Source organism: Miniopterus schreibersii (assembly GCF_964146895.1).
Source record: "Miniopterus schreibersii genome assembly, chromosome: 12".
Taxonomy (NCBI): Eukaryota; Metazoa; Chordata; class Mammalia; order Chiroptera; family Miniopteridae; genus Miniopterus; species Miniopterus schreibersii.
The window spans coordinates 26,060,254-26,085,217 of NC_138112.1; the positions used below are offsets into that span (position 1 = coordinate 26,060,254).

The 24,964-nt window shown below is 36.2% G+C and overlaps 1 protein-coding gene and 1 pseudogene across 8 annotated transcripts in view; one reads left to right on the plus strand and one right to left on the minus strand.

The window, feature by feature from the left end:
* TMEM135 (transmembrane protein 135) overlaps nucleotides 1–24,964 on the minus strand; it is a 414,783-nt gene that overhangs the window by 246,421 nt on the left and 143,398 nt on the right. The gene's annotated exons all lie outside the window — the stretch shown is intronic.
* On the plus strand, nucleotides 166–6,927 carry LOC308564881 (iron-sulfur cluster assembly 1 homolog, mitochondrial pseudogene; annotated as a pseudogene). Its single transcript has 2 exons — nucleotides 166–181; nucleotides 6,561–6,927. The product of its transcript is annotated as an iron-sulfur cluster assembly 1 homolog, mitochondrial pseudogene (transcript).

A 24,964-nucleotide genomic window follows, 5' to 3' on the forward strand; every position in this document is an offset into this window, starting at 1 on the left:
TCTAACTTAAAAGTCAGTTTTCTCTTAGACCTTCCTGAAAAAGTGTATTCCTTTTAATTAGGGAAGATTCAGACTACTGACAATTGAGAGAGAAAAAAGACTGTCAGATCTGCAAAAACTGTTTTAACGAAATTTAAAAATTAGGACATTATTATACTGGTCTTAATGGTCCGCTTTATAGGTATGAGTAAGCTACTCAAGAATCTTTGGGTATCTAGTATCAAAATCCCTTGCAGAAACTATAAAGATTGGTGATATAATGATGTTGTAATGTATGTTAATACGACCCTGTCTATTCTTAGATAAAAAGTACAACCTCAAGTCTAATTGGGCAAATCTCTCTGTATATCTTTAACATAATGGCACAAAGAAAATGCACAAAAATATAAGAAATCTCTCTTACAAATTTGGATATGTATATTTTATTGAAGGACATATAAAATCCAGAAAAGAATTTAATCCGTGTGCACAGAGAAGTTTTAAAACATTTAAGAATTCATTTCAATTAAGCAACATGATCTACTTTGTGGTCGTGTTAACAGTGAGAAATGTAACCACAGAATTTAGCTAATACGCTACATAATTACCTACAGAATGAGCGTAAAGGCAAAAGAATTCATGTTAAGTTAAAAATGTGCATGGGAAAACTATAGTATTAAAAATCTTAAAGTTATCTTTTTCCATCTGAAGCAAGTGTTTCTCAGTAATTTAAAACCCATAATTAAGTAATTTCTAGATAGGTGTGGTGGTGAGAGGCTAGGCTAGTAGTCTATTGACTGGAAAACAGAAAGCAGCAGATTGATTAAAAGATTATATACAACTGGGAACAAATTTTGGCTTTAGTGTGCTATTGTTAAAAGACAGCCATTTATCTTTGTGCAACGCTGAATAGATAAAGGGTTCTGACAACTTGGTCTAGTCAGGATTGCATATTGTGACCTTCAACAATAAATCTAATTGCAGACCAAACATCAAAAAGTAGCTTTCAAATATAAAAAGGCATATACGAATGAATTTGCAATTTCATTATGATGCAAGTTTGGTTCTTTCAGCAGAACCCTGTGGGAAGCACTTCATATTGATAAAGTCTTAGCCCTGGTTCAAAAGGGGCTTTTCTTCTTTCTATTCATGTGTGTAAGGTCTGTTAATGTAATTGAGGGTCAGATGCCTATGTCAAAAGAACAAAAAAGCAATTATTCCCATAAAAAGAATCTTTAAAATAGTAATACTGCCCTGTACTTTGACACCAAGAGTATTGTTTGAGCCTTACCCTAACTATGCAACACTATTATTCTCCGTGTTAAATGTAAAAAGTATGATATAAACATCAAGATTTATACAAAGCAGACCTCATTAGAAGGTCCCTCACTATCCCATGGATTTGGTGATTATAATGTAAATTAATCACATTCTCCATTCAGGTGTTGAGGCTCACTGATTTATTCAACAAATATTGACCAAGTGCCTACTATGTGTAAGCACTGGTTTAGGTTCGAAGGATGTAACAGTTAACAACAGAATCCCTGCTTTCAAAAGGCTGACACTCTAGGTAGGGGAGAGATATAATTTAAAAAGTAAATGTGTCATGTGATGATCATGGCTATGGCGAAAAGAAAAGCAGAATCAGGGGAGAAACAGTGATGGAGCCAGGCCTTATCTTCCTATATAGTGTGATCAGGAGGGACCTCTCTGAGAAGGTGAAATTTGGTAATTTGATCAGAAACCTTACTGATGAGGATAAAGCATTTCAGTTTGAAGGAAGAGCAAGTACATAGCCCCTGAAGAGGAGTCTGCATGGCAGGTAGAACAGTAGGTCACTGCAGCTGGAGCAGAAGAGGGGAGGGAGACAGCTGTAGGAAGTGAGGTCATAGGAATAGCTTTGGAGGGAGACCGTCGTCTACAATTTTTATAGGGCCCTTTGGGCACATTATAAACTTTGGAAGGTTCTCAGCAGAGGAGTGACAAGATGTGTTTTAAATTTTAAGATAATCACTTTGGCTTCTGGCTGGGAAATAAGACTACAGGAGGGCACTGTTAGAAGCAAGGAGGTGAATTCCCAGGAAAAAGATGCCTGTGGCTTGACTAGATCACCGTGGCAGAGGTGGAGAGAAGTGGTAAGATTCTGAATGTATTTCCAAAACAGGATTGGGGGAAATTCTTGATGGTTTCAATGTGGGGTATGAGCAAAAGAGAAAATTTACAAATTATTGAAATAATTTTAGTTTGCACAAATGGAAAGATAAAATGTCCATTTGCTGAAGTGAGAAAGACTATGGGAGAAATAGGTTTCAGGAGAAAATCAAAGTTTTGTTTTGGACATGTTAAGTTTGAGGTGCACATTAGCTATAAAGGGAAACGTTAAGGAAGCAATCAGCCGGTTATAAAGGTTTGTGTTAAAAAGCGAAGTCTGATTCATATATAAGTTAATACTTAAACCCATGGGACTAGACATAATCATCTAGGCAATAAGTGTCCATAGAGAAAATATCCAAGAACCGAGTATATTTTAGTTCTCCATAATTTTTAGTGCAGAAAATCTCTTCTATGGGAGAAAAAATAAACTTCTCCTCCTAACAAAAGCACTCTCATTTTTATTTTTGAGTGTACATAAGGATAAAGCATTTAATTCACGCATACATAGACTTTTCTATTAATGTTAGTCTATGCAAATGACAAACAAGGAGTATTACTCAATCCATAGTTATTGAATCTCTCTACATTTTCAAAGTTCTCTGCTATGAATGGCATAAAAACAAAGCCAGAAGAGGAAATGAGGAAAAAGAACTTGTAGCATTATATAAAAAAAAACTTAGTTGATTCACAGCTAATCATAGAGGTTAGAGCTGGAATTGAAACTTATGTACAAGAAAGTATAAAGTTTAATACTATTGTCATTATAATAATATTCTTGGCAAAATGCCACAAAGATAAAATAATTTTTTTCAGTGAGAAGTGTTGCAAATGATAGTAAAAGAAACAATTTTGCCCCAGAAGATTCTTTTCTCATGCTTAATTTCCATGAAATTACTTCCATAAGGTACTTTTAGCTTTACAACACTGTACCAGCAGATGTCGCTAGTAAACCATTTTTGGAAGAATTTGTAGCTCTTTGATGTGATTTTCATATAAAATATTTTGTTGTTTTCCCTTAAAAACACATAGGTATTCAAAATGTTGCTAATCTTAGTTAAATTGCATTAAGTTCTTCCAAGTAAATATGTAATATTAAACTTTAAACGATGTGTGATTTCTAGTCTATAGGGGAGCAGAATTTGCCACACCAAAACATGCTTTTTTGGTATACTATTTTTTTTAATTGAGGTAACACTGGTTAATAACATTATATAAATGTCATGTATACAACATTATAACTCGATATCTGTAAACTCTATGTGTGCTTACCACCAAAAGTCTAGTTTCTTTCCATTACCATATAATTGACCCCTATCCAATTCACCCTCCCCAACCCCCCACTCCCTTCCCCTCTGAAAACCACCATTCTGTTGTCCCTATCTATGAGTTTGTTTTTGCTTTGTTTTGTTTGCTTGTTTGTTTTCTGTTTTATATTCCGCATGAGTGAAATCATACAGCTATAGAAAGTGGTCAAAAGGATATGCCTCAAACAGTTTTTAGTAGGCTACCTATTAAGCATGGGAAGATATAACATTTTACTCTATATTTATATATCATTTTGAATTTTTTACAAGTATACATTTATATATTATTTGTGCAGTTTGTTTAATTCAAAACACCAATACCTGAACATTTAAGGACAGATAAAACAGTATAAAAGGTATCCATCTCCATTTCACCAACATGATGGCAGAGAACATAAATCTCAAACTAGTCAATTTTACTAATTAATACTGATGTAGAAGTTATGCTAGAAGGCATAAAATTACTAACTAAAATAAATGGTTTAGACTAGAATTTTCTGAAACCATGATCCCAATAAACGTGGATAATCAGGTTATTATAACGATAAAAACATTCATCAAGTATCAATTTCAGAATTCTTTTGTCCCATTTTTACTCAATGAATTGATTAGAAGGAAACTCAAATATTGGTTAAATATTACAGCATCTATTTTCTTCACTCAACAATCATTTATGAGAACCTAATACACAGATGGTGCTGTGCTGCGGATCGCTAGAGGAATGCAAAGATAAGCTATATACCGTATCTGACATGAAAAAAGGTGTCTGTAAAGCTATCTGTATGCTTGTCAAATAAGGGAAAACAATCTTGACTAAAAGTTCTAACACAATTTCTTTTATCACTAGTGTTTTCTAGGGGGTTAATTACTGTATTTGTACTTTAATTCAGCTTCAAATTTCCTTAGTCCAGCATTTTACATCATCTATCTCCTTAAATAATTTACAAATAGTATATGCAAAATCACAAATATACTAAAAGATTGGCAAAAAAAAAAAAAAAAGAGTTGAATTTAAAACTCATGCACATTGATAATTTTTAAAGTATTATAATATATTGATTATATCATAATCATCTAAGTCACTCGGTATCAAAACTGAAAGTTACATTCTTAATGTGAACAGAATTTTTTTGTTGTTGTTAATCCTCACCTGAGGGTATTTTTTCCACTGATTTTTAGAGACAGTGGAAAGGGGAGGGGGGAGGGGGGAGAGAGAGAGAGAGAGAGAAACACCAACTGGTTGCCTCCCACAGGCCCAGCCATGGGCTGGGGTAGAACCTGCAACCCAGATCAGTGCCCTTGACTGGGAATGAAACCCATGACCCTTTGGTGTGCGGGCCAACCCTCTGACCACTGAGTCACACCGGCCAGGGTGAACAGAATTATTTTTTAAAATTCAAGTATATTTGGGGTTTGAAAAGAATGACATAATTATATAGTTTCAGACAACAGCTGGGTCTTCAAATTTTTGATTTGTCTAATTATCTAATTATTATTGGTACTAAAAACATAAATACATTTGGAATAATACAACTAAAAAGTTTAATTTGAAAGTTAAAAAAAACCCAGAATGCCTATTTAAATACCTTAAATTTGATACTCACAGTTGTCTTCATTTTAAAGAAAGACTCATGCAATTTTATAGTTTCTTTTTAAGTAGAATGTTTATTTTGTTTTTAAAAACCCACAGAAAAGAATAAATCACTTTTTCCAATTAATTTTCCTAATCCATTTTCAAATGCTGAAGCTCACCTTAACACTCAGTTATAATTCAGTAATTAAAATTTGATCAACTATAGATTTTGATTGACACCTATTTATCATAAGAATATAAAAAATATCATTAATTATGTTTTGTTTTAAAAAAATCTTCAGTGTCCTAATCACGTATGTATACTCCAACAGGTTAAATCAATCATTTAGACTTACTACTCAGAACTTGGGGCGTGTGATTAAAATAAATTACATTGCTTACATACACACAACAGGTTTTTCCACTTAAGTCCACTATTGTTTGAATAATAAAACAGACTGAGAGATTTCAGTTTCAGCCTGCATATGACACTTAATATGAGAAAACAAGAAAACTAATATTATGCTCCTATTTTAAGAAAACTCACATACAAAAATCTGAAGTTGGAATAGCAGCAAATTAAGAAATTTGGGGAAGATTATTTTATTAGCTTCATGAACATGTTATATATCTACAAATTAACTTCCAATTGGATTCCTTTAAATAGTGAATTCTCCCGATGCATTAAAAATATTACTTTTGATTCTGGTGCATACTTCACAGTCCATTTATTTCATACAGAATGGGGCACTTTGTTCTCAAGAACCTGAGGAAAGTTGCTGAAGCAGGCAGCAGTTATGGGTAATCAAGTGTGATTGTAAGTCCCCAGATGAATATTGTGTATTTTTTCCTGGTGTGTCCTAAACAGAAATTGGAAACATTTGGATTCAAACTTATAGTAACAACTCCAATAGAATCAGATTTCTCCTTAAACTAGGAGAGACTGGAACTGTTTTGCTTTAAAATCCAAACTAAAGAAGGTCACGCTCCAAGCTGTCTTCAATTGCTAAGGAACCAAGAGTTACCTTCAGACTGTGTCTAAAAGAAATGTTAATTAGGATGAAATTCCCTCTCAAAATGAACTGGTAATAGCAATACTAGTCAAACCTGAAATGTCATGTGTTTAGACTTGACAAATTAACTACAGCCAAAAACCAAACTTAACATCCAAATGGTTGTCTTATGTAAATCCAAGAAAAAGCTTAGCAAATTTTTAAGAGGGGCATTGCTATGGACAACAATTATTTACATTAAACAAAATTATAACCACAATACTAAACTAATCTATTTTTAAAGGCCTCAAGACTGGCAAGTATGTTCATTTTTTCCCCCTCCAATAATGATGGTGAAAAAAGATTAAAACAAGTGTTTTCAATTATATAGCATCTTCAAAGCAACATAAATTTATTTTCAAATGCATGTTGTATCTATGTCATTAAAATAATATGTTGGTGTCAATGTGCCCGCTGTGTCCACAGAGAGAGGCTGAGGTGGTCGAGCTCCCACCCGAGCACCTGGGCACCTGGACCTCGAGGCTGTCGCTCCCTTAGTCTTGGCCACTGTCCAGGCTGTGAGCAAGAGGAAGCTGCAGTCCACCCGGTCGCCCTCACCCTGACACCTTCAGCAGTAAACAAGATAAAAGGGCTTCTCAGAGATAAGCCTGAACATGCAGGTGTGAAAGGTGGTGTCAGAGCCAGGGGTTGGAGTGGCCTTTCTTATACTCGAGAACATATGAAGGCAGGAGGAGATGACAAAGAAGTTGTTCAAGACGGAGTCAGAGTTCATGGGAAAGAAAGCATCGCTAACACTTCAGGAACAGAAACAGACTATGCTGAAGACAAATTATGCAGTGGGTTTGTGTTCAATAACCCAAACATAAAAGCAACGTGTGGCTGTGGAGAAAGCCTGACTATGTGACTCCTCAGGACTGCGCTGGCTGCAGCTCCAGGAAAGCTGCGGGAGCCCTGGGCTTACTGAAGACATCATGGGACTGCCACGGGCTTAAGCTTTATAATGCACAGCTGCTGTAGGAGGAAAACAGTGGTGCATTTTGAAAATGAAGTCAGTGTGTTCGATTTCAGAAGTGGTACTTGTATTCTTTTTAGGGGACAGAATGGGAAAGCCATCAATCTCTTTGGGTTATTTTTCTAATCTGAAGAAAAAACATCCTACCCTGCACTTAATTCTCTCCCATCCTTTCTGTCAGAACCAGTTTCACGGGAGGTGCCTGCCTGGGAGGACTTCGGGAAATACATTAATAGGTGTGCACTCTACAGATCTCTGTTGAATGACTTGAATGTGCACCTCCAAACCAGGTGGATGGTTCTTAAAATTCAGAGGCAGAAAGTCCTGACTGCTGGGTTGACAGGGTGGTGCACTGTTTTTCTACACAAGCTTGGCACGGCCTTTCTACAGTTTTATCCAAAATTTCATTGCCCGATGCCTCATTTGCTGACCCTTTAGCAGCATCAGCCATTAGATGAAAGTATCAGAGATCTCCTTGAACTGCAGTGCAGGCCAGTTTTGAGTGATGGTGTCAAAAAGGAAGAAATACTTTGCCCACCATTTTTTATCCAATTCTTTTGCCACTCTAAATATCTACTCAAGGTGGGATCTCAAGATGACTTAGGTCCCTTTATTTGAAAGATCTCTTACAAGCCATCTAGCCCACCCCCTCAATTCTACAGCTGAGAAAGCAAAACCCCCAGGAAGCAGAAGGACTTGTGTCCACCCCCACACTGCAGAGCAGAGCAGAGCAGAGCAGAGCAGAGCAGAGCAGAGCAGAGCAGAGCAGAGCAGAGCAGAGCGGGAACGGCTCACACCTCCCCTTCAATGTAGGCGACACGGCAGCCAGGCACTGTCGCAGGCAGCAAAGGCAAATGCTCTGTCTGGCTTCTCTTTCTGATTCACGTTTCTATAAGATTTCTATGTGATTTTATGGAGATCATATTTTTATTCTGAGTGAGAAGAATCTTATTTTAAAACTAATTTATGTGAATTACCATGTTGTTTCTTTTAAACGATGAAGCAGTGGTTTAAACTAGCAGGGGAGACATGTGGCAACCCAGAAACACATTTTGGAATGTAGTAGTAATTGTGAAGCAGAACATAGGGGTCCGCTACTAAAATTCCCAATATGCATACACTTTCTGGATCCTAAGTCCAATTGCAAAAATTTTTAAATCTACTATTTTAACCTAACATTTTATCACCAATTTTTGTTTTTAACAGTGTTTCTTTTGCCATGTAATTATTGATTTTCCTGGGTTTGACATAGTGTTTTAAGAAATGACATGTGTGATTTTCTTTTTAAGCCAATTCTTATGAATTAAAGTAGCTGAGTTCCTTGACACTTAATGTACATAGTGACTGAGTTGTCAATTTAAAAATGTGTCCTCTTTGTGATTATAAATAATAACAAGATGGCAACTGGCTTTCATATTGAACAAAATGGCAGCTATCTGAAACTACAACATCAGGAGATACTTTCTCATAAACTGATGCTTATTTAAAATCAAAGTTCAAATCTAAAATAGATAAAATATGCATCTCTAGGTAATGGCACAAAAACATCATTGGAAACTACTATTTTCTGATTAACTGAGGACTACAAAGTAACCTAACTCTAAAAGAAAAACGCCCATTTCAAATACTTGAGCCTACTTCATTCGTCTTAAAGATGATGAACTTAATTTGTTGTATGTGTAACAGAAATTGGGCAATTTAACACATATTGGAATCTTGCTGGCTTATAGATGGTATTAGAAAATGGAATATTGGAACTAAAGTAACCTGAGAGACTTACATTTTACAGATTAAGAAACCAAGGCCCAAGGAAGTTAAGTGTTCTGCCAGAAAACAGAGTTTGGTCCCAGACATCCTTATACCACAGTAAATCATTTTACATCCCAATCATCTGACTGTGCCTGCTGAGGGCTCACTGTGGAGAGGAAATACTACAGAGAAGTAAGGGGATCTGGGGCTGGAAAGAGAAACCGCAAATCACCCGAATGGAGACAGAGCAATGGTCTTCCAACTGACACTACACAAAGACTTTACCAGGGACACTGGAACCTGGACAGTGTTAAAGGAACCAATTTCCACTGTCTCACTTCCACAGGTCTTCCTACCTAAACACGGTCTGCCTGAAAGTGTACTCTGGTCAGGAGTCCATGCTGGCTTCCCTCTGCGCGTCCTCTTATAGCAGCTACTTTTCAAATCCGTCTCTCCAGAATTTCTCAGACAATCAGAAGGCCTACTCTTGGTATTAATTTGCCACCTTTAGGAACTTAAATTTCAAAAGCACCTCCATCCCAGACATGAATACAAAAAACAGTACTGAATTGAGGCCTCACTGTGTTTCATATTACACAACAAGAAATTAAACTTCTGAAAGAAATTCATGAGATCACTCTTCCCGTATCTGTCTCTCTGTAGCAAGCTGTATCATTACTTTCAGACACATCTCACATTTCCTCACCTGGTCCGTGGTCATCCTGGTCCTTCCATATGCAATGACCTCTTCAACCACCCTCCTTTCTCAAGAGAACTCCTACCAAGTCCATCAGGAATGGCAATTTCTCTGACAATTAAATGTGACCATCTGTTTCTGAAACTCCCTTTGTTCTTTATATGGGGGAAGGGGGAGACTTTTATTTGACTTATATCATAGGAATACCCAGAGCTACCTAATCTACTCTACCAAATTTAGGGTTTCTAAAGACATTTTGTGGGTCCATGTTCCAGAATCAAAGGAGCAATTTATAGAGTTTACTTCTTTAATAATGAGGCTGGGAAACATTCTGCATTTTGTTGTTATAGCACTGACTGAATAATTAAGGTATCCAGGAATATAATTTAACAGGCTATATCACTCAGGATAGGCTAGACCAGCGATTCTCAAAGTGTGGTCCCTGGAACAGCATCAACATCAGATGGTAACTTGTCAAAAATACGAATTCTTGGTCCCCAGCCCAGACCTACTAAATTCAAAAACTCTTAAGAGTGGGGCCCAACAATCTGTACAATCTATGATTTAACAAAATCTTCATGATTCCAACGCACGCTCAAGTTTGAGAACTACTGGACTAGGTTATGTGCAGTAGTAAAATTTCAATGGTTTTAATAACAAAACTTTATTTCTTGCTTATGCTACATGTCAAACAAGGGTTGGCTAGGGCTCAACTATATGTCATCGTTATTTTGGACCTTAGGATTAAGGAGAAGCATCTACTCAGATCTGATGATTGTTGGAGCAGAGAAAAAAAAGGAGAATATAGGACACGAGGTTCTGACTCAAAGCTTCTGCTCAAAAGTAAACACAAATCATTTCCACTCATATTTAATTAGCCAAACCAATCTAAGGCCAGGCATGATGTCATCAGGGCAGGGAAGTAAAATGCTTCCCCAGGGAGGAGCAGCAAAGGTTTTTGAACAATAACATAGTCTACCATTCAGGCCAAGCATATTATTGTTGAAGAGCAATTGTACTTGTTTATTATATTTAAGGAAATTCAAAGCACAATTCCTTTTTTCCTCCCAAATCCTATCACTTAGTCTTTTTCACAATTTCACTTTAAGTATGATAATCTTAATATCTTGTTCCTTGTTTCAGAAATGGGCTGGTTCTACAACATATCAATATTTTGCATGTATGCATAAACATGTGTGTACTCTTGAGTTTTTTCTAATTATTAAAGCATTCAGAAATGTCACATTGTTCAATTATGTATCCCAAGTACCTACTTCAGTGCATAGCACATAGTGACTCAGTAAGACATTTTTATATGTGTAGTAACTGAAAATACTGTATTTTACAGTAATTATATTTCAATTGGGTGCCAAGTTTCTTGGATTCATTTTTTTAACAGCAATTCTAGGGGTTTCTGTACTTTTAGTCTGAAGGAAATTTATTTTTTAATCAGCTATCCCAATACTTATTAACAATGCCCAGTGATCATCCCTAATATAAATTTTTATTGATTTTTTACACTGATAATTTAGTATGAATTTACCCTTAGACATAAATATGCATAAATTGGGGTGTAAACAGGAGTTTCTTCTATTAATGAGGAGCTGTTTTTAATACCTCAAATGAAAAAAAAAAAATGACTATAATATAAAACTATCAAGTCCAAAAGGCAGGATACTGGGGATGCTGATATAGGCATCTTTGCCACTGTACTAGAAACTGTAACTGAGTAAACAAGTTGAGATCATAAAGTTTGTAGGTTGGGGTATTATTCACATCCATTCATCATTAATTCACTCATTCACGCAGTTAAATATTTCACAAATATTTACTAGGCGTCGACTATGTACCAGGCAGGTTGCCAAGTGCTGAGGCTGGCACTGAGCATGTTTTCCAGGAGTTTACAATCCAGCGGGGTATACACATAAGTGAAAAGTGCTAGTACATTATACGAAGAACCTTCATATAAAGTATACAGTGCTACAGAAGCACAAAGGAGAGGTGTCTCAGCCTGGCTTGGTCATGGAAGGCTCCAGAAAAACAGAAATATTTAAGGTGATATGTAAGGGAAGATGCAGGGAAGAAAACAGGGAGAGACAATATATGTAGGACACTCAGCATTCTGGGAACTGTGACTGGAGCAATTGGACTGGAGCATGGAGATACGGAAGCAGAGTGGAGAAAGGCTGGCACAGGCCAGACCACACCAAAAACAAGTCTCAACTCTGACATGACCAGATTTGTGTATAACAAAGATATTCCACGTATAGGTTTCATGACCTACTACTAAATCCCATCTCATTGTTTATTTTTAAACTATAATCTCACTCAGTAATATTTGTTTAAACTTTTTAAATGTCAACTTACAAACTGAATTTTGTTGAAAGTAACAAATATTAAAGTTATGTTGTTCTTTATTTTGTTTTAAGATAATGAGTTAAATCACACATCAACTTAGACAGATTTAATGCCTTTGGACAGATTAATAAATTAGTTTAAAATAATAACTATTCAAAACCACAACTAAATGACACTATTAAATTCAGGTAATTAATACTAGCTATTGTAATAAACAAGCCAAAAAAATCTAAGTGCTTTAGTATAATAAATATATATTTCTTGCTTGTCACTATCCAATCAGGAATTCGTCTAGGCCATCTGTAGAGAGAAGCCTCACTTCCGGTAACCATAATGTAGCTCTATATATTGCTCTGTGTGTATACAATTAAAAAAGTCACCTCATTTAGTTATTGTAGAATAGGGAAGGGTGATGAAAACCAAGACTACCAATAAATAATATTGAATGCAGTAATTATACACTTTTGTGTAATTAACGCTACTTCTAGAGAAGTATGAAACAATGGTTATTAATTTCATTTACACATTCATTCATCTGTTCCACAAACAATTATTAAGCATCGACATAGCAGAGTCAAAACAAAGGGGTATAGATTCAGACAAGTCGTTTAAATTCTGTGTCTGTTTCTCTAACTGTAAAATGCAAATAATAGCACCAACCTCATATGAATATAATACTAAGTACTCAATAAATGTCACCTATTACTACTGCTTCTGCTATTGCTACAACAAACAAAACTACAAATATAAAGGTATTTTCTGTCTTCAGAATTGGGACTATAAAGAAAATGTAATAGTCCCTACTCATATCAAGTTCACAGGTTTAATTCCTGACATGAAACAGTGAGCCACAAACAGCAAGAGAAAGTATAGATAGCATCTGCCATGCAATTAAAACCATTATCTAAAAAAGTCCAACATTACAGCCCTCCTTCCAAAGTTACAAACAGATATACTGATATTAGCACATCATTATTTACAAACCAAGGACAACAGTACATATAATATAAACTAGGAAATGAAAAATTTACCTCAACTGGGAATATGAATGCATAAACAAACTGGGGCATACAAAGAATCCTACTCAGCAATGAAGAACAAATTGCTAACATACTCAACAAAATGGATGAATATCCCCAAAACATTGAGAAGCCAGACATAAAAATGCATACTCTGTGATTCCACTAACATGAAATTCTAGGGAAAAGAAATCTAATCCACAGTGACAGAAAGCAGATCAGTATTGCCCTGGTATCAGGGACGCCGGGAGGGGCAGGAACTGATGGCAAAACATGAGATAACTTTTAGGATAACGGTTAAGTTACTTGATCTCATCTATTACCTGCTGCAAGAGGACTGTTATGAAAATTATAGTCTGAACAGAGGAGGTGCTCAATATGTTGTTATTGCCTTATGGTTTTGTTGGTTTTCTTTTAGGAAGGAAGGGGGCAAGTGCAGGGATGGTTCGATCATTCTACCACTTAGCCAGCCAATCACATGATTAAATGTTTGTAATGAACGAGTTATAAAAATCTCAAAACTACTCACTGAACATTAAATTTATTAACCCTTTGACATTATAATTTTAAGGTGACAAAACTGGTACATCAGCCCCAGGGAGGGAATGAGTGATATAGATAAGAACACCAAAAAGATCCAGAGAGCGGGGCGGGCAGGAGAATGGGTTCCTAAAGTCCCGGTCCTTTCTATGGGGATCTCATGGGAAATCTCAAATCTGATGACACTTACCAGCCTCACAACTCCCCTTTTGTGGATCTCATTTGGGAGAGTTGGGCAGGAGAGGAAAGAATAGGGGACTAGTTATAGGAATACACTGATATTTTTTGAGAAACTTTAGAAAAAGATTTTTCCCTCAAGTTTTATTAAAAGTGAAATTCTACAACAGGTAGGAAACCGGAATAAAAAGGTTTTATCAGACTATTTGGAAAAACTAAGTTTTTTGAATATATACATAAAATGTGACAATGGACTTATATGCAGTAATGCTTACCTTAAAAACAAAAACAAAGAAAACCCTATCTGACGAGCCTAAATGAGGAACAGGGAGGAATTAACCGTCATCCGAAACTGTAAGGACCATATTCTTTCATTTTCTTTTTTCATTTTCATTGAATTTACTGGGGTGATACTGGTTAACAAAATTATACAGGATTCATGTGCACGACTCCACAGCACACATCTGTACTCTGTATTGTGTGTTCGCCACCCCAAGTCAAGTCTCCGTCCATCACCATGTATGCCCTCCATCCCCTCTTCCATCTCCCCCTGCCCTCCCCCCCAGCCATCACCACACTGTGGTCCTTGCCATGAGTTCTTTCTCTTTTTTGCTCAATCCCTCCACCATCACCACTCCCAGGACCACCCCCCCACCCCCCAGCTGTCAGCCTGCTCTCTATCTATGAGTCTGTCACTATTTTGCTTGTAGATCCATACCCTTTCAAAGAGGCCATTAGTGTTACAAATAGAGTTCAGTTAACAAAAGTAAAGCCATCCGGAAGGTATTTCTTAGGCATCAGTTATGTGGCATTGGTAATTTCAAAATGCAAGACAAAAGACAGCTACTCCTACTTGAGCAATGTGTCATTTATTTTATCAGAGCCAACAGCGTTAATGACTTAGAACAGACTTAAGATTATCATGACTTTCAACAAAAATGATTGGTTCGCCTACAAACAGGTCAGTAGATACATATGGCCTGATATACTGAGAGGTTAACTCCTTTCCTCTGGTGAGTGCTCTCCTCCCATTATCGCACTCCATAATTGATTATGGTAAGACCGAGTCTGAGAGCCTCATTTTTAACTGTCTCTTTCATTAAATAAAGACAAAAAGAATTCTATTTCTGAGCCTAGGTTTCTCAAAATGCAAAATGAAGGAATTGAATGGTCCTTAATATTCCTCACAATTTAAATATTTGAATACAAAATATTATCCACAGCTTTTTATGATTTGCTCAAACTTGAAACAATCCGAATCTGATTCTAAGTCACAAATTAAAATGCTATAATTGAATCAGTACTAATTCTGTATGAGATGGACTGGAACACTCAACTCCAGGGACCACTAAATATATTGTCTTATATGCTCTGAGTAGAAAAAACACTGTATAATTAACATTCTACCCAAAGAAAATTTCTAATACATGTGAACAAACTAAATACTTAAAAGTTCAAAATTATATTTTACCTTCAAGGTAGCTTATCTACTTCTATCAGTTTATAATACTTCTGTATGTGGAAACTATCTGAGTTCTGTTGAATTAAATACATTAAGAAATATTTTAAAATATATAAAAAAAGCTAACAAGATGCATGTACATACATACACACACACACATGCAATACACACATACTGCTTTTAGGATTATATATGTTCTTTTTAATTTTGGTACTTTTTAAATTATTTAAGACCTTTATTAACAGATGCCTGCAGTTTGTTGAATTTTTTGAAAATCTCAACTTGACCAGATATGAAACAATTTAAAAACCTTTAAAGGTGCATTGAGAAAAACCAGGCTTTAAAAACAAAACAAACAACAACAAAAAAACATGTTTGTCATTACCAAAAAGAGACATCTTGGGATAAAAATAATAAAAACCCCATGCTGCATAGATAATGCAGATAACTCTAGTTATCTGGTCAACGGGCAAAAAGCAAGCACTTAAGGTCTTCAGCTCCAATCTTCTGTTCATTTCTTACTGCTGGAATTTCATATTCATATCTTCTTGCTGGATGACTAATGCTCACGGTTACAGTGATGGTGACAGGGGCCTGCTGTGGCAACTGCAGCTCCTCCCAGGAGGTGATGGTAACTAGGCAGTGGGGCTGCTCAGGGTTCTCTGGGGTCCGTTCCCTGCTCTGGCTAAAGATGGGCAAAACTAATGTATGGGAGCAATCTAAGTAGTTCTAGTTACATTTTAATTCCTTCCTTGAATACCACCCTAGCTAGTAATTTCATATTTTCCTTTGCATATGTAAATTAAAATGATGCTGACTCAAAAGCATATTATTATTTAGAAATGCAAAAGCTAATTTTCTTTTCAGTGCTACATGATTAGGGGTCTCTGTGGAGCTTGGCAGGGGGAAAAGTGGGTGGAAAACTTTAAAATCCAAACTAGCTTGGCTTTTCTCACTCTAAGACTCTAACTTGGTGAAAAACACATTTTGTCTTCCAACAAGTTTCTATGTGTAGGCTATATTTTCGGTTTTCAGTATCCTGCAAGGCAAATACTTAATACACAAAGTGATGTTTTGTTTTGTTTTTATTTTTGGCAACAGTATATTAAAAGTCAACATTCTCAGACTTAGTCCAGTGCCCTTTCCTAGAACATGTGGTCACCTAACAGCCAAGTGGCTGACAGGCAGGCAGGCCTTGGCCTCAAGGAACCTGCAATGGTTGCTAGCATTTAAATATAGGAATTTACTTCTGACTTCAGGCCATGACTTATTCTGCATATTATTTTTGTAGGAAAAAAGGAAGGAAATTCAAGTTTCTGGGTCAAAATTCCAAGAGGCTAAAAAAGGAAAGAGAGTCAAGTGAAAACACAAAAGCAACCATACAGCAGGGTAGAAGAAAATAACATTCTTCTATCTCATTTGAAATAAAATTACCCAATGTAATAGTAGTAATGCTTCACATACATTTTTTAACAGAAAAATTGTAGGGGCCTGGAGGTATAGACAAGGGCGTCTCGAATATTCATTCACTTAAATAAAAGGAAAAATGAAGAAGTTAAAAGTTATTTTTGCTCTAGAAACACAGCAGATCCACCTCTTAGAACTCCTTTGGGGGGAAAAGATTTCTTTAGAAACCAGTGCATTTACAAATCATATTCTATAATGGTCTTGTCTAGCCTTCTTTAACATGAAGACATGGAGTTGAAAATATGTATTTACTTCTCAAGAGTTCATTCACTCCTGCTACTAAGTCTACAGTGTAGAACACTTGCCACATGACCTCTACAGCACAAGGTATTTAGCATACCTTGGCCTTTCTAAAGAAGCCAGAAAGTCAGAAGGTAGGAATGTACTGATGGAACATGAGAAAGACATGTAAAGAATAGAACATTAGGGAGCTAATGGGTAGAAAAGTACAGACAGGGAGGAAAGCTTCCGGGGAAGTAGGCAGAGATTGATGTAGGTCACATTTGTGAAGATATTTCAAATCAGTCTGGATTTAGCCCTGAAAGTCCCGGTGTAATTCATAAAGTTAAAAGTACCACTTTAACTCTGCCTACCAGTAAGGGGAGTTGCTAGCTAGCAGAAGAGATAGCGTTGGGCCCGAGGGAATGGGGTAAAGAAAATCAGACATGGGAAAGGGTTTCATTTTGAGAGTCCAGCAGCTTTCGGACCTGAGTGTTCTGCTGACATTTCTAGCTTGGGAAGGGAAGGCTTCCTGAATGACTGCTACCAGCGCTTCCACCCACTCTAAAGACTGGTCTAGAGACCTATGTTTCCCAAAACAGTACAAAATACTTTTCATAAATCTCCTATCTGGTATCCTTTTTTAAAAGCACTCAAGTTTCATTTACTTTTGCTAGTACTCTATCTACATCATTAGCACAGAACTCAAATGGCCAAAGTAAACAGTATTTACCAAACAAGAGTCTTGGGGGCAAGTGGAGGTAAACAATGAGGAGGGACCTAAATAACCTAAAGGCAAGTTACTTAATATGTCTGTTCTTCAGTTTCTTCCTCTAAGGGGAGGGGGGTCGCAGGGGACAGGATGAGACAAAACTTACCCTTAAACAACTGTAGTGAACATAAAGTGAAGTAAGATACAGCAATGCACCAAGAGCAGTGCCTGGAACATGACAAGTATTCAATATATGTTCATTTCTTTCTCCCTTTCTCTCAGGTCTTGTTTTGTATAATCTGTGGTATTCTCCCTCCTCCCGCCTTAATGTTTGGGGCTTTTTTCTCAATCTATGATCTTGGCTTTTAAAAATCTACATGGAAATTCCAAGTGATGATTTCCATTTTGTGAGCAATATTATGTTAAGATATTTTTATTTTTTTATAGCCATATTCTGTTAGAAAGGCTAAAGATTGCTAGACCTACAAATATCAATTGATGAGAGAGAGAGAAGAACTAAAATGATAATAAAAATAAACAGCAAGGAATGAAGGATACTAGGAAAGAAGAGTACCCTTGAAGTCAAAGGTTGAAAAGAAAAGACCTCTGAAGAAGAACATGAGTATGTAATAACAATATTTATGTGGGGTTTTTGTTTGTTTGTTTTGTCCTCACAACATCCATTTTACAGATAAAAAGGTTGAAATTTAGGAAGATAATGTCTTGCCCAGAATTGCTCAGCTAACTTGTTAGAGGAGGAAGCAGAGTTAGAATCTAAGATTTATGACTCTAAAGCCTATGTTCTTTGTACTGCACCATTTGAGAACTAGTGCAGACAGAACTCATACTGTAAGAGGTCAAAAGCTGGGGATACAACAAATGGAATCGCTGAGACAAAATTAATAAACTTGAGGTTTTTAATAATAAAAGGATAAAGGCAGGCAATAGCTATACCAGGTAGAAAGGTCCAACATCAGAAATGAGAAGACCCAAGCATAATAAAGATTAAAGGATAAATTTTTTCAAAGCAAAGGTAGTTTGGTTCATGCCCTGATGAACAGAAAGGATTCTCCAAGAGACCTACATTCCAAAAGAACACACTGTAAAAATCCACAGGAGAGACAACAATATCATAACAATCAAATACAAAATAATGGTTCCAGAATCAGAGCATCAGCCAGAATCGTTATAATGATGGGACCAGAAGGAGTCACAGAGATCATTTCTAGTCGTATGTCTGCTGGAGCATCACTGTCCAACAAAAACATAATGCAAGCTATAAATGTAATTTTAAATTTGCTAGTAGTCATATTTTAAAAAGTAAAAAGATGTGAAATTAATTTTAATAATATATTTTACGTAACCCAACATATCCAAGATATGATCATGTCAACAAATAATCAACATAAAAAGAATTATTAATAAGATATTCACACCTGTTTCTGTACTAAGTCTTCAAAATCTGATGTGCTTTATACTTACAGCACACTAAATTTGGACTAGCCACATTTAAAGTGCTCAAGAGCTGTTTGTGGCCAGTGGCTACCATACCAAACAATGCAACTCTAGAAAACCACAAAAGTAACTGCAGCGTGCATATGTTCAATCACTTTCTAAAGATTAAAATTAATAGGGTGGTAATGGAATGTGTGCTACAACTTTCTTCTTTTCATTGATATTAGAACCATGAAAACCTCATAGAAACCCATAGTAAGTTTAGGTGACCATACTGTAGCTCTAGGGAGCTGGTTAGTGATGGATAACTGAACCCAATAATACTATGACTACAGACTTTTTTTAAAAAGTGCTGGTGTATAATTTTCAAGGGGGCTTTTCTTCTAAGGATTATAGTCAAGAAGGAAGCAATCACAAATAACCTTTCTAAAAGAAAACTGATAGGTAACCTGATACAGCATGTTTCATGAAAAGTATTTTATAACTAAGAGTTCACATAAGAGAAACAGAATTGAGATTTTTATAGATATTTCTTCAGGTATAAATAATATGAATCTGAGAAAAACTGTAAGTTTCTCTTTAAAAAAACCACAAAAAACTTGTGAGAGAGTCAAAAGAAATCTGTAGTCTAAATGATGGCGGATACCTTTCCAGGAAATGTTACTTCATAGAACTTTTTAAATTTATAACGTTATAAAGAAGGCTATGAAACTTAATTTTAGTAATAAACAGGAGTTTGACAAGTCATGTAAGTTAAAACTAGATGTGAAACTGCTTACATTTTGGTGAGTAAAATAACAAAGCAAGGATTCACGGAAAGATGGGGGATATGACAAATCATACATAAGTATGAACAGGAGTCTGTCCCTTCACATCAACAAACCTTGTAACTTCTGAACCAGAAGCATTAAGGAAATGTTCTTTTGATATATACTGTAGGACTTTTCACAGAGATAGCCTACTGAATTCTATTGATTTGGCCAATTAAAATGAAAAGACATAAATAACTTTTTAAATACATATAATCCTTCCTTAAAACTAGCCACCTTAAAAATTTTGGAAGCTATAATCCTATCAGCATAACAGAATAATTTAAAAGTAGACTTTTAACAGGAAAATCTAAGTAAAATTCTTAGAAAATTCTTAGAAAAACAAAGAATTTAAACTACTTAAGAAAGACTAGGATAGGCATTTAACCAGAATTGTCTTTTCAATCTAGATGCTATCTGAAACCAAGACTTCCAAGAGAAAAACCTCAAACAGCTGGAATCTGGCTTAGATACACAAAATAAATCACTTCTGACTGAAATCCACTCTCAAAAGCTCTAATCGGGTTTCCACAAGCAACAAAACAAAACAAATAAAGAACCTTAACAACACTAGTACACGGGGTTTACTAACTGTGCAGCAAGAGTAAAAATACAATAGCAAGGAAGAGACAGAAAAGAATTCTCTGTGAAACCCATGATCATCCATTTAACATCCTTTACCCTTAAGGTCAGAATTTTGTCCGTAATACACTCCTGTAATAAAGATATAGAAGGTTTTCTCATTCTAGTTCAAATCCTTAAATCGTTCACTGGAAACCCAAGTCATCTAAAATGTGATGGATGACAGTGTATAATGAACAAGCCATGTAACTATCCATATTCAGACCATCTTTTTAAGAGTAGGTGCTTCACCTCCCCAGAGAGTAAACAAGACCTTTACTCAGCTATCCCGTTTTTCCAGAACATGGTGTCTTACAGGGAAATAAGAATACTGATCATGACAGTTAGTTTCAAAAAATATTTTTAAATGTACATAATGCATAAAGTTCTCTACTTTCATGAAAAGTTTTCGTGTATCACCGGCAACAATCCTGAAATCCCAGCTGTGAATAAAACAAGAAAAGAGCTTACGTAACTATTGGAAGCTTACTATTTTCCTTCAGTGGGAAAAATACCTTTCCAAAGGAATAATTTTTCCTTCAAAAGGCTTTTATCTTTTTTTATATAATAAAACTCCCCAACCACATGAAGTCGGATTCAGCATGCCTTCCACTCTTTAAAAGGCAGTGGACAAAGTGCTTCTCTCCTATGAGGGGGAGAATTAGGAAGGGACTTCTTCCTGATCATTTAGGATTTCTCAGTTCAATAATCAATTCTTCCTATAAACCTAAAGAAATAAAATAGATGGGAATTGTTTCATCCATCCCCTCCCCAAACAGTCACTAGAAGTCCAACTTTAAAATACTGCTTTTTATTGGCCTCTGAAAAATATAACACATGTGATGTGACTATATAATTAGACTTCACTGATCACTTTATGAAAGAGTTTTACTCTAACTGAAAACTACAGCAATGACGATTTATGCCCTCTCCCATTTGTTTTTTGTATTACCCTCACCATATGCCACGAGGGGAAAAATATTCCACTCTTCTCTTTCTCAACTCCTGTCTTCACCTGTCATCTGTAAAAGTGGGATGATAATAACAGTACCTACGACCCTCACAGGGTTGTTTGGGGGTTAATTAACATAATGTACACAGTACTTGGCACAATATTAAGTGTTATATAATGTTAGCTATCATGATTACAACTGACACTTATAATAACAGTCTTCATTATACATTTATATTTCAATACTAAATCGATTTGAGGAAACTGCTCAACCCAAGGAGCTATCTCAAATATATACAGGGTCTAATAGTGGAATAAGGGTGCAGCCAAATATATCTGTTTAGTAAGAGGCAATTTATCCCATTAGGAAATTTAAAAAAATATTTCCAAGAAAGGTTAATAACACTGCTCAATAAGAAAACCATTTTTATTCAGTTTTAACACTTTACAGATTAAGTGAATCATTATTTTAAATAGAAAGCAACTGTTATATTATTTTGATAATTTATAAATATGATCGATTATATGACCATAAACTCAAAAAGAATATAAAACTTTGAAGCATCTTAAGTAGTACCTGACATTTAGCAAAACTTAATTCCACCACGTACATAACCAGTCTATCACATTTACAAATAGAATTCTATAGTCCTTAGACAGTGAATGTTTCATACGATTTAGAAATTTTGTACTCACCCATAATTCTGATTCTCCCGCCCACCTTAGTACTCTTGACTTCATCCCCTACTGATGCTGAGATTATTAAAATCCATCTGTAATATGTATACTCCATCCCAAACACCAATACGTATGAAAACCAAAACATATGCGGACACAATACTGTTTCAATCAACATTTTATCGTTGCTCAATAAATAAATCACATTTACTGAGTACATACTATGTTTCACCTCATTCTATAATCTCAAACCTACCTGAAAATGGGTTTTCTTATTTGTTTGATTTTGGGGTTTGGTTTTTTTTTTGAGGGGGGGTTTTGCCTCTTTGTCTCCAGTGAAAACTAGCTGTTAAAAACACGCATGCCCTGCAGCCATCTCAAACTAAGGTCGCACGTACCACATTCTTCCTTGCCCGCTGTTCCTAGCTTTTACCATCATCTCCAATCTTTATTAAGATCCCAATCATTTGAGGCTCATGCCACTGTCATCACCCTCTTTGCCTCCTCACTGCTGTATGTGCTAATCTCTCTGTCACTCTCCCGTGTTCATCAAAGGCTGTGGAATTCAATTCACAGTCTTTCTTTCATTTCCAAATCCTTGCATTGTTTTGGGAGGCTTCGAACATTCACATGTGTGACCCATGTAGTACCCCGGCTTCTCAATTCCACTGAATAACTCCATTCCGCTTTAGTCACCTACTTCCACAGCTGCTGCCATAAAATGCTGTTATCCTACCTGCTCTTGAATCACTGATCCAAGCAGTACGCCTTCCAACCACTCTCTCCTTTCCTTCTAATTCTGAATATGAGCTACTCCCACCAGGCAGGTTCTCTGGCCTCCCTAGAGACTTCCAATTCATTCGCTTCACTCTTCTTCCCATCTGTCGGTCTTTCTTCACTGTCCTCCTCCCCAGCTTCAATTCCATAACCCTAGGAAATACTCTATTCCTACACTCCTTTCCCATTTAGTCCTCGCATCACCTCCACTGGCAAAACTGCAGCCCTGAATGAAACTATGTTCGCCATGTCTATAGTGAAGTATGCGTTGTGAGGGAAAACTACACAACAAAATATGATCACTGCGCTCAAATGGATGCTGGCAATCCTACCTTACTCTAATCTACACAAAACAATGATTTCAAATGCTCAGAATTCTGTTCAGGCCTTTGACTCTCTATCCCTAGTTTCGTCAAAGAGCCTGCCTTCACTGAAACCCAGATGCTGTCAGACATGGCTTTCCAATGGGAAGTTCAGAAGGCTCATGGCTGCCCTGGCCCGCGTGGCTCAGGGCTTAGAGTGCCGTTCCCATGCGCGAAGGGTCGCACGTTCCATTCCCGGCCAGGGCACAGAGCCAGGCTGTGGATTTAATCCCTGGTTTGGGGGGTGTGAGGCAACTGATCAATGTTTCTCTCTCTCTCTCTTCTCTCTCTCACGCGCGTGCACACACACACACACACCAATGAAAAACATATCCTTGGGTGAGGATTCAAAGACGACCCATGACTGACATCCTCAGCTTTGCACCATCTTCTCTGTCTTCCCACCAGCTACATGAGGCAGCAGTTAAAGCTACCAACGTGGGGTAAGTCATTTACAATGAGAATAAAGAAAGAGTCAAGAGGAGAGCCTAGAATCAATCTTTGAAGAATTCTAAAATTTGATGGCTGAATAGAAGGGAATGAAGCTTCACGTCAAACTGCAAATTTTGCACTGAAACCAAAGCAGTTACATTGTGTGTGGGTGGGTATGTACGTGTATTCACACATTTCACAAATTTCAGCTACATCTGATGTGTATACACACTGACATATATGTACATACACACATACATATATTTATACAAGAAACTGGTTTGGAAGGCAAATATAACTCTAGTGTTTTCCAACAATATTAAACATTAGTCCTTTGATAGATGAAATTTAGCAATGTTATTATTACTGAGGTCCAAATAAATCTTTTCCCCTGTGGAAATAAAATAATCTACACGACAGAATTTTACTAGCCAAGGGGAGGGGGAGAAACATGAAATTATTACCCTTTGTAGACATAAAACTTTCTATTTGGAACAAAGATAAGTCTTGCTCATCAAGAGCATATGTAGACTTAAGATCCTTAACTATAAACAGTAGGCTTCAGGCCTGGGTGGTCTGTGTTATGTCCAATAACATATAAACTGGCTTATCCTCAAAAAAAATATTTCCTTTTTCATTACTCTGAGTCATGGAAAAGGTTCAATCTTTTTCAGAAACAGAAGGGTTTTCAATACAACCTTTTAACTGCAAGTCTATATATTCTATAAGTCTATATAGTTCAGGATACTACTCCTCATTAAATGCATATAAAAAGATCTTAAATGATTTTCTCAGTATTTCCAGGAATGCTCTGAGTAACCTGGAAACATGCTTAATGAGAAGTAAATCCTCTCTATGCATACAATGTGATCACTGATTTTTTTTTGCAGTGTTCAGTAATAAGCTATGCCCAAGGGATGAAATAAACTACAAAATACTCTATGCTCCTGTTCTTACCTCAGAGATAATTTATTACTTTTTTTCACACTATACAATCCACCCTAAAGAAAGCTGAATGTGTCTTTCATTTTGTTTAAATATTATATCAGAATGAGAGCTAATTAGATTAAATGTGTTTTTAAGAGAACATTTGAATATTTTACAAATGATGCATGACAATTTTTTTCAAGAAGTCTTCAGATCCTTATCAAAATTTGGCCTAAGTATAAGGAAAAGTACTATTCAAATGAAAGGTAACAGATTTTCTTTTTCTGGAAAATGAGGAAGAGAAATCATCAAGGAGTAATACACTCCATTTATGTTCAATATGGCAGAATGGGTCCATGAAACCATCCAAAGAATTGTTTGTCTCTTTCAGGATGAAAGAGTCCAGTCTTCTTCATGCATGATAGAAACTGGGTCTGACTCAGGATCTGTTTCCATACCTGCTTAATGAGTTGGCCAGAAAATATTCTAAAGTCATAACAAAGACATATCATCAGA